General features: G+C 38.4%; 1 protein-coding gene and 1 pseudogene across 9 annotated transcripts in view; one reads left to right on the forward strand and one right to left on the reverse strand.

The window, feature by feature from the left end:
- Positions 1–21,179, forward strand: part of Grm5 (glutamate metabotropic receptor 5) — a 574,875-nt gene that overhangs the window by 121,941 nt on the left and 431,755 nt on the right. The window lies entirely within an intron of this gene.
- Positions 943–4,395, reverse strand: Sf3a1-ps1 (splicing factor 3A subunit 1, pseudogene 1; annotated as a pseudogene).

Below are 21,179 nucleotides of genomic sequence, written 5' to 3' on the forward strand. Positions count from 1 at the left end.
CCAACTATTGTAGGTATTTGGGTAAGATTCTCACCAGTGGCTTTGGTTACTGTGAACCTCCTGGGATTCATGAGTCTGTAGGGTGTGGGCGAGTTTCACAAGCTGCTCCTTTGGCACTGGTAGCAAAACAGACTGGAGGAAGGTCATATCAATATTTTCAAACCATTCAATTTTATTCCTTTAGATGTCCTTTCTTCATTTCTGGATTATTTATATGTATATTGCTTACTTTTCAAATGTTTCAGACTTTCCCGGATATTTTCTTTGTTTTCATTTTTAGGTCAATTACATTATGATCCAACGATCCACTTAGTATGACTTTTAGTGTTGTAAGCTGATATACTGGCAAATCACTCAGTATATGGTCCAGTGTGATGCACTTGAGAACATTATGTATTGGACATTTTGATACTATTTTCCATGAAATGAAATTTAGGTCAAGATGGTAATGTGTTCATGAGGTCTTCCTTTCACTTCTTGACACTTTGGTTACTTGTTCTGTCAGTTATCGATAAAGAATATTGAAGTCTCTAAATTCAGAATCATCTCATGGGCTTATATGTATCTCCCTTAGGAATAACAAATTTTGATTTATTTTGAGATCATGATTTCATTTTTTTTCTGTACTACCCAAGTCCCCAGATTATAAACATGCATATACCATGCCTTGTTCTAAGAGGTTTATTAGAATTCAAAGCACGATACAAAATGGGATCTCTTGGCATTTTGGAACTGTCCTGTAGGACAACTCTGGGTTTTCAATTCCTAATGGACTTCCTTGAAGGACTTCCAATCCAGAATCTAAACAAAAAATTCATTTCACAGACTGACTTAGAGGGAAACAAATGCTCAAGCTGTGTGTGCCTGAAGTCCCAAGGAAACTCCTAGACTCCATGGTACAAAGAGGTACAACAGCAGGCGTCCAATTCCAGATATCTCTTGCTACTTCTGGCTGCTGCCTCTCTCCTTGCGCTCCAAGTGTATGACAGAACTCCTAGCCATGTTGAAGTAAGCTAGTTAGAATCCTTGATGAAGGTGCTTTCATACTGTAGTTACTGTTTCTCCTGAAAGCATGCCCATTGCTTCATGAATCTTCACTTTGATGATGGAGACTTGGTCTGTGAATGGAAGAGTAAAGACTAGACCCTGCTCATTCATCTTCCATTCTGTCTTATCCTGCATGTTGGGAACTTGCAATTTGATGGATACTGGACCCTTATTTCTGTGCATGAACTCTTCCTCAGGCATGAGGTTGACCTTGGTCTTTCATTCCTTGGATGGCAGCTCAGCTTCAATAGGAAGTGGGGAGTTTACAAGAGGCTTTGGAACTGAGACTGAAGCCACAGGTGAAGCAGGCACCAGGGCTGTTGGTACAATCATGGGAGTGAGCAGGGTGCTGTGATGGGAGATGCTACAGGAGGCATAGGTACCACATTGATCCTAGGTGTGTGAATGAAGGATGGCATAGGGGCAATCACTAAACCTGGGGGCAGCCAGACCACAGATGCCATGGGTGACTGAGGCATGACAGGTACTTCAGATGCAACAGTGGTAAGAACTGGAGGTTGTATAGCAGGTGGCCAGGACATTGATGTGATAGTGGACACTGACCTTGGGATATTGATGACTGAAGTTGAAGGCAGTGCCTGCTGAGGGATTTTATTGGTCCAATCTTCTCCTTAGTGTTTTCTTATGGTACCAGGCCCTTGGTCTTATGGATGACCTTAATCTGCTCTTGGAGGGTGATGTTAGCCTGAGCTTCCTGCTGGGTCCAGGCCTGAATGGCCATCCCAAGTCACCTTTGCCTCCAGTTTCTGAATCTCCTCTTCACCAACCTTCTTACCAATGGCTGTCTCTTCTACCCAAAAGATATCAGTATGTTACTTAGCCAACTACTCTAAGCTGCTCTCAATATCCAGACCTAGTGCATAAACCTCATCATCACTGTTTCTCTCTTGGATGGAGCGATCCTGTTGCTACTGCCAGCGGAGGTCAAGAATCCCAATGTGCATGTGTTCTTGCCTTTTGCTAGCAGGGATCTTCTCCCCAGTGATGGAGGATATAAGATACTTATCAAGAGCAGGAGCTGGAGGAAGGGGTTGGGAAGCTTTGGGACCTTAGTCCTTTTACACCATGGCTTGGTCTCGAGTCGGGGGGCAGAGGTGGAGGAATGGATGCCTCTAGGGGTAGAGGCACTCTCTGTCCTTCTTCAGCACTTGAACCAATCCAACCAACACTGCAATGGGCAGCTGTGAATAGGAAGTCCTAGGATTTAGTAGTTTCTCAGTTCCATGAAGCCAGTTTTTTGAGCTGGTCTTTTGTAGAAGTAGGTACCAAGAGATGTGCTGGCAAGTAAGTGCAAGCAGTTGAAGAAGAATCTTCCTTCTTCCAATGTCTTTATGTAGGCTTCCAGCAGAAGTTATGGCTCAGATTAAGGTGTGTACCACCACTCATGGATCTAAAACTTGCTTTGTCCCAGACTGACCTTGAACTCAGACATCTGCTTGCCTCAGTCTCCTGAAATTAAAGCTATGCACTACCTTGCTTGCTCCTAAGATTTTTATGGCCACTATGCCTCAATATTTTCATATCAAGATCCAGGTCAGAAATCTGTCTTCCAACCTAAAGATCTTTCTCACAAGTATGCTGTCCATTTATGGATTATAGTTCATTCCAGATGGAATCAAGTTGATAACAGGAATAGCCATCACAGAAGGTCTGTGTCAAGTGCAAAAGCATATAACATGGACTTTTTCTATAATGTCCAGTGTACCAGTGACCATACAGGTGATCGCTCTAAGGGAACTAACATTATCACTATAGAGGCAGCAAGTAAAATTGTTATTTTTTTTGAGGTTTTCTGACTCCCAAAGCAGGGTAGGAGCCCTTTCTTCTCTCTATTCAACCTTCAAGGCCCCCTCGCTCTCAAACAACTTGGCTTATATCCCAGCTAGTTTGCCCATTGCGATTCAGTCACCACTAAAAACACATTTTCAAAACTCTAAAACCAACTACATGACAATTTCCAATCTCTGACCAATCTCTGAGATAGCTACTGTCTGGACCCTTTGGAATGCAAAAAGAAAGTGTCACAGTGATAATATAAGAATAAATATCAGATTAGTAGAGAAAACTAACATGAGCATGGATGCTTACTTCATGGGCTTCACTAGCACCACAAGTAGTGTTTGAATCATGATATAATTTGCTTTTAATAAATGTCCAATCCATCCTTTTTATCCCTATTCTATATTGACAACAATGAAATAAACAAGAACAATGTGGATAGATGAGAGATAGGGAAGAATATTGGGCATTTTTGTTGCTGCTCCATTACACAGGTAAGGCAAGGCAGGATGAGCTTAGAGTGCTTTTGGTATTCCAGAGTTGGGAAAGCAGAGTGTATGGAGACCTAAAGGATCTCAAGAGTGAAGAGCAGGTGATTGGAGGCGTGTCTCCAGGAAGAGAGAGGAGTGGTTTGCAGGGGCACAACAGTGGAAGTTTGGAGAAATACTGCTTTGATTGGAGGAGGTCAGGCTTGAGGGAGGAACTATGGAAGTTAAGCCTGTCTGGCTGATCAAAAAATATCTTCCAGAGAGCCTGTTGCTCCTGGGATCCCTCAAACTCTAAGCTGGGCACCCAGGCTGCTGCCATGGTAACAGTGTACCTCTGAGGTCATGATCTTAATGCATATAAAATCTAGCTTTCATAAAGCGTAACTTGGAGAAATGACCATAATGTAACATTTAATTCTAAATGTAAATTCTTGGTCTAAATTCCACTTTGATACTATTATTGTTACACTAGCTTCTCCATCTATTTGATGACTGTATTTATATTCTTTTACTTTTATCTTAAACCAGTGACTATAATAAAATTGTCACAGTGTGTAGGCACCTCCATTATAATATAGTGAATCGATAATGTTAATGTGATGGCTTGTAGGGTGTTGTTTTGAGAAGGACATGGGTCATGAGTGGGGAGTGTTCATAAATATGACTGATAGGTGACATTAAATATATAGTTCATCCTTTTTCGGGAATGTGAGGAAATGTCAGAAGAAGGACATCACCAGAATCTTCCCAGGCTGTTGCTTGATCTCAGGCTTCCAAATCCAAATCTGAAATAATTTCCTTAGTTTGTAGACCACCTACATTATGGTATATTGTCACAATCTTCAGAACTAAAATAAGACACATACTTTTTATGCATTTCATATCAAATGTAACAAGTGGGGGAAGGGGAGATTTGAAACAGAATTTCATGTAGCTCCAGGCCAGCCTTGAATTCACTCTGCAGCCAAAGATGATGCATTAAGTCCCAAAGATAGGATGACAGGCTTTCATCACTACTGATTTCCAAGAAGTCGATTATCAACTGGTATGCTTTGACCATGACTACCCAATAACGCAGACTTGTTTGGATTACATTTTATTAAGTAATTTTGTACCAGTTCAACATAAATGCATGTGAGCAATTCGTTTCATTTTTCTTACTCTTGTGACTTCTCTTGTCAACATAGAATTTTAAAAAGAACTTTGAGATTGTTGTTTTTGATTCTAGCATTTTAAATCTCTCTTCCAGCTTTCATGATTTCTGAACAGAAGTCTTTGTAATTTCTATTCTGATTCTACTTATTTAATTTTACATTATTATTTGACTATCTTGAAAAACTTGTCTTCATCTTTTGTTAGCAGATTTAGAATATAATATGATTAAATGATATCTTATTATTTATTCTGCTATCCTTACGCTTCTTGAATGTATAATTCAATGCCTATGAGTAATTTCACTATTATTTTGCATCATATTGTGAAAATAATTATTATTGTATCAACTTTAGCCAGGTTGTTGCTCTGTGTTGCATTATTTTCCCTAAGAACATATATCTAAGTGTCTATCATTAATAATAACAGACCAACAAAATTATTTGACTCCAATCTAATTTGGTAAACCGACACAAAATATAGCTCTCATCTTGAGTCAACTATGACTTATGTTGTCATTGTCCAGGAACATAGATTCAGGTTATCTAAAATAACAATTTCCAATGTAGAACATTTTGCAAAGTTTACAAACTAAGACCTTTATTCCCCCACCACTTTATCAGTGGAAACAACTGTAGGTATATCAGAGATAAGCAATGAAACCTTTGAAATAGATCTGTATGCTATCTGATGGCATTCTTACTTTTGGAGGTGGTAGAAGTTAGCAGTATCCTAATTTCACATATTCTAGAGGTCTCAACTGTTAGTTACAAAGATCTTAGATCAAGCATAGAGATCAGAAATAAATGGTTTCAAAGTGGATAAAGATAGCTCAAAGTATTTTCATTATTCCCCTGTAATAGTCCACTCTTCACAATAAAGTTCTAATCTATCAGTCAGTCTTAAAGAAATAGATGTGGCCTTTTCTTGTGAATATCAGCTCACAGACACTTAACGAAACACTACCTAGTGATTACATGAACCGTTCAAGCGCAGTTGAATTTCCTGAAAGTTTTATCCCAGCATAGTTGGGAATTCACAGAAGCTGCATTAACAGTCTCATTTTCAGTCAACCTTAAACTTTGTATTGTCTGTAGTACTTACTCAGTCCATTTGTAATTGAAAAGCAGAGGAAATAGCCTTTAGGATCTCAAGTGATGACATCATGACTAAAATGTAGTGGTAAATACTAAAAAAAACAAACAAACAAACAAACAAAAAAACAAAGAATCTACCAACCCACACTAGTGCCTGCTTCATTGGGACACATGGCATTTTCAAGGTAATTTCATTTCAATCAGCAAAGTATCTCAACTGCTAAGATCCCAATCTCCTCATGCTGCCTCAGGCTATTCTGAGCCTGGCAGCAGCCCCCTCTTGCAACTGTCTTGTTAAGGACTCTCCTAACATTTCTAGCATCCACCTCCTGTGGTTATAGTCACAATTCCCAGTAACCTGTTAAAATCAAAACTCAATAAGCTTGTAATTTGGCAATCAGATTTATATCTTAAATTCCCATTCCACCAAACTTCCACACAATAAATTCACAACCAATTGATAATGATATAAATTGCCCACTTAGGTAAGATAAATTGTCCTATTAAATTCCATCCCTTATGGAATGTTCCTAACTGCCTGTGGACCTTTAAGGCCACACAGATCTGGATCGTCCTCCTCCTCCATCTTGGCTCTTCTTCTGTCTCCTCTCTCTCCTCCCTTCAAAACTCTGTTTCTGCCTTACTTTTTAACTGCCCAATCACAGGCCTTGTCTTACCTTGTGCCTGCCTTCACCTGCGTAAAGACAACAATCTACACTGAAACACCTCTTCTATCAGGGAACATTAATATCTATGACTATAGTGACTTATTGATTTAATGACCTTGACAGTGGAGCCAAACTCTTGCTAGTTACCATAGCAATTTAACTTCACACTGGCAAAGTACTCAACTGATACAAGGAGGAAACGGGCATACTACAATACTCTGACACCATACATCTCCTAGACTGAAAAAAATTTTAGGTGTTGTTGGCTTGACTTATTATACTGGGAATAGTACTTCTAAATATTTTCCATTCCAAAAACAGAATATAGACTTTAAAATGATCATAAGTTTGTACAATTCATTATTTGCAAACTTCTCTATAAATCCCATGTCTCCTGAGTATTCTTCTCTCTCAGAAAAAAAAATCTGGCTATCTTAGAATTAATTTAGTATCTGGCTTGGGTGAGTGCCACCCTTGATTTGACTTTTGCCATTATGATGCTCCAATATCTGATTATTTTTAACAAAAAGCCTGAGTTATACATTCTGTTCTCTAGCTAAAATGTTTTTAAAGAGCTGTCTAGATTTATATGCATTCTAAGATATAAAAATCAATCCACCTTTCTAACCTAATGTGTAAAAAAAATTCAGATTGTCTACCAGATAGATTATGTTCTGAATTCAGAGATGAACATTCAGATCTGTTTTATCTAAGCGGTATTAACTTTTATGTAGATCAGTATTTCCTGGACATTTACTAAAAAATGAAATAAGAACCAAATATACAGTAAAACAAAAAAAAATAGTAATTTTCTTTTGAGTGTAGACTCTCAGGAATGGAATTATTTTGCAAACAATGAGATATTCATTTCCAAATATTTGCCACAACAGAGTAAGTTATGCTTTATCTCAAAGCAATGCTATATAGTTTCTCTTCTGTTCAATGAGCTATTTCATCTTAGATACTGAAATATAAATGTTAATGCAGTTAATAAATTAAATGTGGCTTAAATGCGACATAAAATCAAGCTTCAACCTAGAAGAGGTTCATCAGCAAAAATCCCTCAGTGGTCTAGATCTTTAATCCAAATATTCTGTCATCTGTAGAAGGTTGCATTAACCTCTTTATTCTAAGGCAACTCAGTCACATAGCGTGCTTCCAGCCAAAAGAGACAAAAGAGAGATTATGATTTCTTTAAAACAAAATACAAAATAATCGATGCATTCCCATTCAATTATAAACCTTACATAAAATTTAAGATGTAAGTAGTGATTGAAGGAGACTTCAATATATGACCTTGATTTTTTTATTAAGTATATAACTAGATATTAATTGGTGACTTTATCATCATGACAGCATAGAATAATGGATATTGAAAATTCCGAACCCTATCACATACGTCGTATTATTAACATAAATGTGTGTAGTGGTTTAAATATGCTTGGCCCAGGGAATGACATTGTTATGAGGTGGATCTTATGGGAGTAGGTGTGGCCTTGTTAGAAGAAGTGTGTCACTTGGTTGAACTTGTTGATCCTCCTCCTAGATGTCTAGAAGACAGTCTTCTGGAAACAGTCTGCTCAAGGTGTAGAATACTCAGTTCCTTCTACAGCAACATGGCTACCTGCTTGCTGCTATGCTTCCTTCCCTGATGATAATGGACTGAAACTCTGAAAATGATATCCAGTCCCAATTATAACATTATCCTTTATAAGAGTTGCCTTAATTATTGTGTCTCTTCACAGCAGTAGAAACCCTAGCAAAGGCAGAAATTGGTACCAGGGACTAGAATATTGCTATGATAGGCCTAAACATGATTTGTTTAGAAGAGTGTGGATTTTGGGACTTCGGATTTGAAAAGCAATGGAATGCTTTAACTGGGGCTTAATTAGGATCCCAGTAAGAATATGGAATACTTTGTTGCTGAGGGTGATTTGAACTGTAAAAGCCTGGTCCTAGATGTTTCAGAGGAGAAGAATTTTAGTATGTGGCCTAGAGATCGTTCTTGTGATAGAGACTTTGTGACCTTGTCAAAAAGCTATGTTTTAGAAAGGAAAATATACAAAATGTATGGTTCAAAGAATAAACAGGTACCACAAAGGTAAATCAAGCTGAATCCTATGTTCAAGGACATAAACGATTTAAGGAAGTGATGACCTTAGGGAAAGACTCCATCCAGCAAAATTTACTGTTTATACCTTTGCAGTGAAGCAAGAAATAGTTTTATCTACGTTTTTTGTTACCAGTTTTTTTTTTTAATTTGGACCTTTAATCTGGAATCAACTAAAAACAAGAAATGGAGCATGTCCCGGCATGCGGGAACATCAATGGAGACCCTGGAGAGGGGAGTGGGATGGAGGGAACAAGAGACACGAGAAATGGAGACAAGACAGTATTCTGATCAAGTCTCATTTAATCAAGCAAAAAGCACTTGCTTATAAGCAGAACAAATCACACAACACAAACTGGTAGCCAGGGTAATGATAAACATATGTTACATCAGAAACCAATGGCGTAAGTTTTGATTTCCCAGAAACTTCTTACCTACAATAAGTTTCAATATCCTGAAATCTCTAACAATAGAGTGAAACTCATTCTTGTGTAGAAGCAAGCTAGCAGAATGTTTCCAGTATTCTTGGCCGGCGGTAACCCCCATGTATGCTACTTGGAAACAAGGGCCCATGAAGCAGAAAACACCTAGCTCAGGCAAAGAACACACACACTTGAGATCCAGATCTTGAGGCTGGAAGACAGCTTTTGATCCAGAGCTTGAGAAATAGTGGACATGAAAGACTGACATCCAGACTGGTGGTAGTACATACCTTCAAGGCCAGAACGTAGGAGAAAGCAGCATACAGATCTCTGAGTGTGAGGTCAATCTATGGAACAAGTCCAGGAAAGCTAAGGTTAGGCAGTGAAGGAGTTGGAAAACTGAAAGTTGGTAATGATGTAATAGAACAAGGGGGGCAGCTCAGCAAGCAGTAGAATATGGCAGCTTCAGCCTTGTAGTTCTGACCTTAGAGTCAAGAATAGAAGAGACTACCAGACAATTGATGCTGGTTAACTGGAGCTAAGAAATTAGCAGTGATCAAGAAGAATAACCTGCATCACTAAGGTGAAATATTCTTGGAAATGTTTTCTGGGAGCACAAAGGGCTATCTTCTAAGGTTGTACCTCCTGCTGCAGCTGGACTTAATAATGTATAAGAATCACACAGCTGGTACTGGTTTTGAAGACATGAAGGAGTCATGGAGAACAGCTGAGGCTTGGCACTGTGAAAGGCAAGTAAAGGCCACTTTGACAGTGTAGCCTCAGTTGCAGTTGACAGCCCAGAAGTAAAATCGACATGCAAAGGAGTTGAGGCTTGGCACCATGAAGAGAGCCTGTGAGAGGCTACTGGTGAAGACCAGTTGCAGTAGAAGATGCCAGCATATTGGAGATGCTAGTATCATTGAGTGACCACCAAGAACAACAGCAATAGAGTGGAGTCAACCAGAACTTAGAGTGCTGCAATGGGCATACCTGGAGAAGTAACGCAAGTCATTTGGATGAGCCTAGAAGATTGTGTTTGGAACCCAGACATTCGAAGAAGGAGGTGTAGCATTGAAGTTGGATTGGAGACCATAGGATGCTAAGTATGCCAGAGCTGTGTGATACCTGATGAGGAGAGCTGCTATCAGGGAGTGGAAACAGCCCAAGAGCAAAAATTGTGTTACAGTCAACAAAGCTGAAGGGAGTTGAGCACTTAGTTTGCCCAGCTGGTTTTTGGTTTAGCTTTGTTCCAATGTATACTCACTGTGACACTTTGGAATGATAATGTACATTCTTGGATGCTGGAGGTATATGATCTGCTTTTTGATTTTGATTTTATAGGAAATTACCGTTAAGTGACTGGATGAATCTCAGAAGAGACTTTGAACTTTTGACTTTTAACATTGTTGAGACTGTTACATATTCTGGCACTTTTAGATTTGAAATAAGCTATTTTGCATTATGTTATATTTATGTATTGTTCTCATAGACTCATGTGTTTGAACAAGTCTATGATGGCCTGGGAGTGGAATATAGTGTTGTGAATATGCTTAGTCCAGGCAGTGGGACTATTAATAAGTTTGTCCTTGTTGGAATAGCTGTAGTCTTATTAGAGAAAGTCTGTCACTTTTGGAATGGGTCTGAAGACCTTCTTCTTAGATGTATAGAAAAAAGCCTTCTCCTGGATACAGACAGTTCAAGATGTAGAACACTCAGTCCCTTCTAAAGTACCATGTCTGCCTGCACGTCATCATGTTTCTTGTCATGATGATAATGGACTGAACCTTTAAAAGTATAAACCCGCACCAGTTGTTGTTCATTTTAAGAGTTGCCTCAATCATGGTGTCTCTTCATAGCGATGAAAACCCTAGCTAAGATAATGTGCATACACTTTCCTTTCCCTCTTAGTCTGAAAGACTTCCTTTCCCACTTGTCAGCTCATTTGTTTCTTTTGTGCAAAGTCTCTTTTAAGAAGTGCCTGTTGAATCATGAACTTTCTTCCTTAAGAAAGTCATTTGTACTTTTGCCACACCACAGTCTTTTTGAGAGACTTGTAAGTTGGCCTGTAAGATTTTCTAGGCCAGCAAGCCTATTTTACTTATCTGGGGATTCAGTGTAACTGGAAAGGGTCAATTCTAATGAAATATAAATGAATGAATATATTTATAAGAAGAGAAAAATATGTGGGAAAATGAATGGATATACTAGAAATGATTGAACCAATAAATGAAGAGGCAGAAAATTCGAATCAGAATAGATGAGTTGAACCAGTCTTACAGAGTTCAGAAAAGACTAGAAAATGTGGGCCTATTCAGCAGTAAGCCCAATGATAAAAATTACTTCTAGAGAATAAGTTACATTTATAATTTTTTCCACATAATATATTCTGAGTATTATTTCCTTCTCAGTTCTCTATTACCTTGCCTTTTATCCAAATCCACACCCTTTCTGTTTCTGACTAGAAAAGAAACAGGGTTCTTAGTGATAATAATAAAATAAATTAAAATAGAATAAAATAGTGTAAAACAAAAAATAACATCTGAATATGAAAAACAACCAAACCCAAGGAAAAGAACCTCAAAGAGGCATAAGAAACAGATACGGAAACAGAGACCATTCATCCACACACTCAAGAATTTCATAAAAGTACTAAACTGGCAGTCACAATATATACACAAAGAACCTGTTCAGTAAAAAGAGAGAAGAAAAGCTATATAAATAAAAATATAATAAGATAAAATTAAAAAAGAAAAGGCCCTGACATGATATTATGAGATAAGAAACTTCCAAAGATGCTACTGAGTTTTGTTTTTGTTTGTTTTTTTTTTTTTTCTGATGACAATCTACAGCTAGACATGCAACCTACCCTTAAGAGTAGTGTGTTCCCCAGTGAAATTGCCTTGGGGAAAACTAAATTTTCCTTTGCACATGGTTATCCATTAGAGACTGCTTCTGACTTAGGGATGGGGGAAATGTATTCACTTCTGTTAATTCTAGGACCCTTCTTGTGCAAACCCATGCAGACCTACTGCCTCAGTTCATGTGAGTTTGGTTGACTTAGAGGATTTTTTTTTACTTAGTATCTTACTATCCCCTGTAGCTTTTATAATCTTTTAGTCACCTCTTCTGAATGGTCCCATGAGCTTTGACGGAGCAAATTTGATGGAGACATCCTGTTTAGAGCTGAGAGTTTCAAGGTCTCTCACCGTCTGCCCAATATCTGGCTATAGTTCTCTGTATTTGGTTTCATCTGGTATAGAAAGAAATTTTGCTAATTATGGATGAGCAAGACATTCTTCTGTGAGTATAACAGAACATTAGAAGTCAATATATTACTTATTTATTTATCTGTCTGTTTGTTTTGGGGACAGTAATATTTGGTTACGCCCTCGGCTCTTTGGCTATTTGTTGATTTGAGAGATTTAAAAGATTAAGTTTTATTAAACCTTTAACAAAGAGTGTGATTTTCTTTAGTTTCTAAATTTCTTATATATCACGTTTCTTATATCTCAGTTTACAATATAGTAAAGGTTTGAGATTTTTTTCTAGGAGTTAGATAAGGCATTATATAACATGGCTGGCAGGGAGATAGTGCACTATCTGCAATACTAATCATTGTTACTCTCACCACTCAGTCAAGCCTTTATTCCTACTCAGTATTTCACCAATCCCTGGATATACAAAAAAATACATATGTAATCCTGGGTCTGTATTCTAAGATTACAGGTTAGTCTAAGGAGACAGGGCATATGCAGGACAGGATTATCACCATAAACTGAAGGGGACACTCAGCATCAGATGACAAATTTATGAAGAACAGAGGAAACGTGAAAAATCATGAATAGTCAAGTAAGCCTTGAACTGCTACATCTCATTTGAGCAAGGAAAGAAAGAGATTAAATTTGCAGAAAGGAGGCAACAGCATCTTGCCCATACTACCTATTAAATCACAACTTATTTCAAGTGGGAAATGAATAAGTAGTAAGAGTTAGACTTGTCTGTGAGAAAAGTAAGATCCCAAAATAGTTGAATGAATGGTCCAAGGACAGACAGTGACTTTCATCTGGCACAGGTGCAAATGGCAGTCTCGTTTCTTGGCTGTTGTGTCTCTGGATTTGCCAGTGTTTTTAAACAAGCCAAAAGGAAAAAAGTCTTGAATTCCTCTGAGGACAGCTTAGCTGAGATTTTTTCCCCTCTTAGTAAACAAGTAGAGGAAACAGTTCAAGTCCTCATGTATTTGGTTACTTCCTGTCCAGATGATGCACTCAGAGGCTGCTTGGGAAAGAGTGGGCTCCTCAGTCTCACAAGGAAGATCAAACCAGGGGGAAATTCTGACATCTCTGCATACTTTTGTATCTGTCCCCTTCATTATAGGAAATTACAGAGGTTATTCATTGCTAAATCTATAGGCACCTTGAACCAAAAGAACAACTAGATTGTCCAGAAGAGATCCCTAACCCTACCTTCAGATGAAGGTAGTCATCCATGGTAGTGGGGCAGCACTCTAAAGCAGAAGGAATCATCTTCTGACAAAACCTGATCTTTAGAAAGACTGTGATGAGAGCTTCCTCGGAGTACCACAGAATCAGTAGTTATACAATGATGAAGCCACTTATTGACCTTTTCCCCACTGCAGTTCTCCATAAGACTAAAGCTCATGTCAGGTCTAATAGATGAATGTTGGCCCCTGGATTCATTTGTTTGCCCCTCTTCTGAATGTGCATACATTGACAAAACTCCCTTCTAGACCTTTTGTCATTACTTGTCTCTTCATAAGCCCATAGGATTTGTAATTAATCAAGTCTAGCTTGTTGGGGCTTTTAAAAGTCAGGCTTTAGCCTTCACCTCTCTGCTTTCGATGCTACAGACAGCATTGCAGCAGTTAGTTCTCCTTATATGCACCATTAACATGGCTTTATCTGGTTTATTTGAGTAGCTTATTCTGGAAGTTCTCAAATGTATACCCAAGTTTCCGCAGTATCTTTAAACCAAAAACCTCATGATTTTACTTAGTTACTTACTAATTTAATGTTCAAACTCTGAATCAATAGGTTTATTCTCTAGCTACAAATATTTGTGGTGTATTTAGCTTGTGAGTATTTTTCTCTGAGTCTCAGGGAACGCTATATTCTTGGGTACTTTTTGCTAGTATAGTGTAGTTAGGGTCACCTTTACCTACTTCCCTTGTAGATAACTGTTTGCACTCACTGCAATCCCAGGAGGTTGTTTGACAAGTTTGCATTTGTTGCTAATAGCTGGACTCATTGCTGTCTCTTCCAACATTTATCAAAGGAAGGCTTTTAGGTCACCCACAGTGAAAGGAAACCAGAATAAGTAATCAAAATATGTCCATGTGTCTCTGAAAGACTCATGCATGGCCAATGGCTCAACAGTCTCTCAAAGAGGGAGAGCTGAATATGCCCATGTGAGCACATATAGAATGCATACTTTTTGTGATTTGAAACTCTGTCAGAACATGTTGCTTCTACACTCTCCCCGTTTCATGACAGAGGTGCATATTAAAATTATGTCTATGATAGGCAGCATTGGTCCATAATCTATCTTAATCAGCTGGTGAGGTTCCTTTCTGGAAAATATTTGTCTTTGTCTGAACGTGGTTTGAAGAGTTAATCTTAATATCTCTGTAAAGACTTTTTAATAACCAGTAAATTTGTAATGTGTCTGTGACCTTCAGTTTTATGAGCATCGGGCATGTTATAGAAAGTAGTTACAGCAGGCCCTGGCACACTCAAATTGTAACATGTATCAGTTATTGAACACTGTCTCTTCTTTATTTACAACCCATCAGCGTTTCTCAAATTTGTTCAAGTATGATTGACTTACATAGCCTAAACCCACCTGTCCCTGACTGAATGCCTTTTCTTCTTCCTCTGCCCATTTTACTGTGGGAAAATGGCCTTCTTGCTCTTCTGTCACTCCATGCACAAGCTTCCTGAGATCTGTCACCAGCTCAGTTTCCGCCACAAAGAGCACACTTTATGAGGAGTTTCTCTGGCTTTCTGCTGCCTCTTATCCAGATGCCCACTCAAATGTCATCTTGTAACTGAAGTCTTTGCTAAATGCCATATTTTAAATTGAGTTGAAAATATTATGGAAAACAAGAAAAAGATCCTTTCCAAATTCTTAGGTGTATAACGTTTTTTTTTTTTCCTGTCAAGAAGACTTGGTTTGCTTGCTAATTTAGTCCATCTGATCTCAATTAAATGTGTATGTGTGATTAGCAGAAAGCAATGGCCTCTTGTCACTCTTCTGTCTTCTTGGCTGGATGCTAGTTCTAACACAGAGCTGTGTCTCTGGCTGAATCATCCAAGGTCAATAGCTTAGTGGTGTCTCAATCAAGAAACAGAACCTAAGGAAGCTATGGAAGCATGTATGGAATGTATAATACTGAAACTTGTTTTCAAAATTAGGTCTCCCTATCAAGCTGCTTTAAATCAGTTTATAAGGAATAGTTGCTAAAAGGTATATGCTTATCAGTTTATGGTTCTGTAAATGTTAATTTTGTGAATTTAGACTACATTTAATATAGTCCACAGAATACTTTAAAATTATGTGCAACATACACAATCTATTCATTGCATGTTTTATTTTCTATTGAGTAGCTGAACATTGAAAATTGCATTATCTAAACAATTAGTATTATTGAAGTTTATGTAATTTTATTATTTCACAGACATCTGTCTAGGGGAGTCCATGGGCTTTTCTGAATCCCTTTACTTTAGTAGTTATCACCACTTTAGGTTGATGGAGTCATGTTTAAATTTGTGTATTTGGTTTGTCTATGAAGAGCAACAATTTAAAAAACATGTGAAGATCAAGGGGGAAGGAACTCAAAGCCATTCTGCAGTGTGCGTAAGCTCAGTATCACATGCTGCATGACCCTTCCCCTTCCTCTCTCTCCGATGAGTGAATGGTAATCCTCACAGTCACCCTGACCTGCTCAACTCCAAAAGACTGATAGAGATGCAGATTTGAGTTTATAACTATCTTCTATTAAGTCTGATCATCCTCAGAAAGATTTTGTCTCTGAATTTAAGATAACTTGAGTGCTGAATTTATTACCCTCAGGCATGCCATGTGTTCTAATTAGTAGATCTGTATGTGTAAGATCAGTAGAGAAGCTTTATTTATTTTTTTTATTTTCCATCACAAATACTGGCTCTGGAAGATCAGGAGCTAAGAATGCTGCCGACACTTAACATTTTAAATTTTATTTATTTGTTTGTTTAGTTGGTAGTCATTAAGGATGGGGTGGGCTCACATGACACAGAGTGTGTATAGAGGTCAGAAGGCAACTTGCTGGAATGAGTGCTGTCCTTCCACAATTTGAGTCCATGGGACGGTACTCAGGTACTCAGATATGCAGGTTTGACTTCAGGCCCCTTTGTCCATGAATCCATCTTGCTGGTCTGCTTTCTGATATGTTCACTATTTTTCTTAAAACTCCTGTATTATTATTTTGTTATGAACATTTCTTTGAAAATTAATATATCCTGCATTCAAGACTGTCTCAATCCTTGCTTTGCAAGATTAAAGATGAAAACACGAAGGCAGCCATCATTTGGAAATTCAGGTAGATAGCAAGCTGCCTTTCTGCCATGATAAATGATTTCTCCTAAGAAGTAGCAGAAGTGAAGCAGAGACTGCCATGTCTTATTAACCTGTTGGACTGAAATACACTCTGGCTTTAGTAATTCACACTGTGCTATGAACTGAGCTGTTCTTCTTCTCGTTCATCAGAAGCAAGTGAAAAGTCCAATAACAAAGGTCTTGATCGTGTGGCTCTTGTAGGTCTCCAACTCTGTTTGAAAGCAAAAGCATTCCTTGTTTGCAAAGGCTAAGACCCTTGTGTACCTGGCCCCTTCCAGCCTTGGCAGTGTTTGGAACATGTGCCTGTTTTCCTGTATACCTTGAACAGTAATCCATTTAATTGCAAGACATTTTGAATTTAAACAAAACAAAACAAACAAACAAACAAAAACTATTGTAGTGTTGTGTTTTGTTGTTGAGGGTTGGGTAGCGTGTCCAAGGCTTTGTGTAGGATAATACCTGTTCCCCAGGGGCAAGGCCACTAGCACAGAACCTGTCTCAGGACCCAAACATGAGCAATGCATGTACCAACAGGCTGCCACTGGGCCTTCAGTTCCTCAGTCTCCTGTATATCATAACGAGCTCTTCTAATTCTCCCTTCCGTGGAAGTCTAAGTCCATTCTTGTCACTATTCAGTTGTACTTGTCTGGAAACATATCCAACTACCCATTTGAGGGATCACTGACTAATGTCTCCAGCTTTAATCACTGTCTCTTTTTGAGCTCAGTGCCCAATGCAGCATTTCATCTGAGATCTCTTTAGAGTTAGAGCATGTGTATGTCCTTGCTGACATGCTATTTTTGTTTGATTGACAGCCTCAACAATAACTGAATTTATAGCCTGAACTTCCTGCCAGAGCTTTCCAGTTAAATGGCCCATTGCTCTGATGGGAGTTTTTCCTGACATCCCTCCATGTTCCTCCTATGATTTTTGGAGACTCCTTTGCTGGTAATGATAGTTCAGAAGATATTTAATGTTTTCTGCTACGAGAAAAAAAAGAATGGCTGTTTGATCAGCTCCCACTCTCTCCACAGGCTTGGATCAATAATGGTTTACAGAAAAGAAAATGCAGAGGTGCATTAAAAGGGTGCTACAGTACTCAGCTCTTAAAAATATCTTCAGAGTTTTCAGGGAAAAAGACAAGTCTTTGAATGCTGAAATGCTGTGGGTGGCTGGACTGACTAACTGCCGTTTAGGAAACGCTGTCACAGCCTCACTAGGAGGCTAAAGTGGTGTGGGAAGCACTGAGGAGCATTAGGCTCAGAATCAACCCTTGGTTAATAGCTGTAGCCCCTACTTTCCAAGAGAAACTACTTAAAATATAAAGAGGTACCTTTCTTACTAAAAAGAAAGTTAATGGTAAATATTTGCATTTACATTTATTAACTTCCTATTTAAATAAGCAAAAAGTTTACCATTTTTTATTTTTTTAAATTTATTTATTTTTACATTCCAGATTCTATTCTCCTCCCGGTCCAGCCCCCTAACAGTTCCACATCCCATACCTCCCCTCACCCCGTGTCTCCACAAGGATATCCCCACCCCACCAAACCTCTAAACTTCCTGGGGCCTCAAGTCTCTTGAGGGGTAGGTGTATCTTCTCTAAGTGAACACAGACCCGAGAGTCCTCTGCTTTATATGTGTTGGAGGCTTCATCTCAGCTGGTGTATGCTGCCTGGTTGGTGATCCAGTGTCTGAAAGATCTCGGGAGTCCAGGTTAATTGAGACTGCTGGTCCTCCTACAGTGTTACCCTCCTCCTCAGCTTCCATAAGCCTTTCTCTAATTCATCAGCTTCTTTCCATTGGTAGGGTACACATATCTGCATCTGACTCTTTCAGCTGCTTGTTGTTTTGGGAGGGCAGTCATGATAGGACCCTTTTGTGAAGGAACACAGCCTCAGTAATGGTGTCAGGTATTGGGGCCTCTCTTTGAGCTTTTTCCCACTTGGGCCTATCTCTGGACCTTCTTTTCCTCAGGCTCTTCTCTGTTTCCATCCCTGCAATTTTTTCAGACAGGAAGAATTACTGGACAGAGCTTTGACTGTGGGATAGCAACCCCATCCTTCGCTTGATGCCCTGTCTTTCTGCTGGAGGTGGGTTCAGCAAGATCCCTCTCCCCACCGTAGGGAATTTCACCTAGGATACCTCCCCTTTGAGTCATGTAAATCTCTCACTTCCAAGTCTCTGTTATCTTCTGGAGGGTCCTCTCAAATTTATTTCACCTGAGGTTGCTTGTTTCCATTCTTTGTGTTGGCCCTCAGGCCTTCAGGTCTTTTCCTCCACCAAATACCAGATCATGTTCCCCTTCATCCCCACCCCATCTCCTTACCCTTCCCTGTACCTCTCCCCACCCTTGTGGTTGCTTTCTTCACCCTCCCAAGTGGGACTGAGGCTTCTTCACTTGGGCCCTTCAGCTCGTTGACCTTTTTGAGTTCTGTGGACTGTATCTTGGGTATTCTGTACTTTTTTTTTTTTGCCTAATATCCACTTATTAATGGGAACATACTGTGCATGTCCTTTTGGGTCTGAATTACTTCACTCAGGATGATATTTTCTAGTTCCATCCATTTGCCTGCAACAACTCAGAATGTCCCTGTTCTTAATAGATGAATAGTATCGCATTGCGTAAATGAACCACATTTTCTGTATCCATTCTTCTGGCATGGGATATCTGGGTTATTTCTAGCCTCTGGCCATCACAAATAAGGCCTCTATGAACATAGTGGAACATGTGCCCCTGTGGTGTGGTGGAGCACCTTTTGGGTGTATTTCCAAGAGTGGTATTTCTGCGTCCCTAGGTAGAACTATTTCCAGTTTGCTGAGAAACATCTAAATTGGTTATACCAGTTTGCAATCCCTACACCAATGGAGGACTGTTCCTCTTTTTCCACATCCTTGCCAACATGTGTTGTCCTTTTCTGCTGATAACGAAGTTTGTCCATATTTCAGTGAAAGCACTGTCAGCCAAAAATTTATAATCCATAATGTTTCTTTCACAGAAGACTTTTATAGTCTAGAATTACTGAATTCTTCTAATGAACTTAGCTTTATTTAGATGGATAGCATAAACTGATACTATAATACTAAAATGAAAACTTAGAAAAAGATGGTAAGACTTTTTCAGACACAAACAAATTTGCATGTTGCTGAAAGCTCTACTGTCAAATCACTGTCACTGTCCCTGCAGTTGTTCTCCCTAGTGTAGTAATGAAGATCATAAATCCACATGAAGATGACTAACCGGTAGCCCTCCTAAAAGCAAATGCACAAAAGAGAGAAAAATGAAATTTTGAAAATCAATTAGGAACTACTTAAGCTGAATGAATTAGATGACAGTTTATAAGACAAATGAATATTTATGGAGGAAAACTTATCAAGGACATTAAGACCAAATAGAAATGCTACAAATGAGTCAATATCTCAAATAAAAAACATAATGTAAGGCACCATGAAAACATACAGTTGAAAAAAGAAAGAATATTACAGATTAGGACACTCACTGACACATACAAAGAGAGGGACAATCAAACAGAGTCAGAGGTAGATAGAGATAGACAAGGAAAGAGAGCACTACCAAAAGTTCTAAAACTGTGAGATACCTTGATAGACCAAACACAGGAATCCACAATGCTTAATAAAGGGTAGAGATAAATTCTAAAGTCAAAGACAATATAATTTATAAAATTTATTATAAAATTTCCCAATTTAGATCAAAATTGACACATAATTATAAACTGCATCAAATATACATGGACAGAAGAGAGCGCTCTAAGATATGTTGTAGCCAAGATGTCAAAAATAGAAAATTAATGATCAACATAAAAACCTGTAAGGAAAAAAAGGCCAACTCACTTCCTAAGCGAACACATAAGAATACATCACATTCCATGTGCAATCATGAAAGCCAGAAAAGCATGGATTGGCTTACTCTACTCTCTGGAAGAAAATAACTGCCAAACAAGGTTGTAACATCCATCAAAGCTACTGCTTACAATTGATGGAGAAAAAAAGAGCACTTCCGGACAAGCACAATCTAAGGCAATGCATGACAGCCAAACCAGCATTTAAAGGAATGCCACATAGACAGGAAGAGGGAGGAAAGATCGTATCTTTCACAATAGTAATGGAAGCACTAAAGTTAAGGAGAGGAAGAGACGACAAAAAAGGCGGTGACAAAGAGATCTATCATCCTTAACACTGTAAGTGAACAACCATTCAATGCTAACTGGAGGAGGAAGAAAAGAAGTAATAACAATGTAAACAGCCACCATCAACAACAAATAAAAGAAAATCAACCACAAAAACATAAGAAAGCTCAAAACTGTCACAAAAATGCCCTTAAAATGAAATGCCTTCAATTCGCTATTTAAAAGACTCAGATTTGGATGGAAGAAAAAAAAAGAAAAAGGAAAAGGAAAAAGAAAAAAAAGGCTCAAACTCGACAAAATTATATTTCAAAATAAGCTATAACTGTTTATATGAAACACACATTCAATACATACTCAATTGGTAGTGACTACAGAAAACTGACTTCAAAGGATAGCAGTCAGCTAGGCAGGTAGTGACAAATATACATTCACAGAACTTTTCTGACATATGATAATGCAGAATTCAAATAAAAACAAATTTAAAAAGATATACCTAAAAGAGAACAATTCCTTAAGAACATGTAACAGTGACAAATATTTATGCAACAAATGTTAGGTCTCTCAATTTGATAAAATAAGCATTAAAGGTAAAAGAAGTGACAAAGTTGATGAAACAATAATAGTGGGAGATTTCAA

Source organism: Rattus norvegicus, chromosome 1 (assembly GCF_036323735.1).
Source record: "Rattus norvegicus strain BN/NHsdMcwi chromosome 1, GRCr8, whole genome shotgun sequence".
Lineage (NCBI taxonomy): Eukaryota > Metazoa > Chordata > Mammalia > Rodentia > Muridae > Rattus > Rattus norvegicus.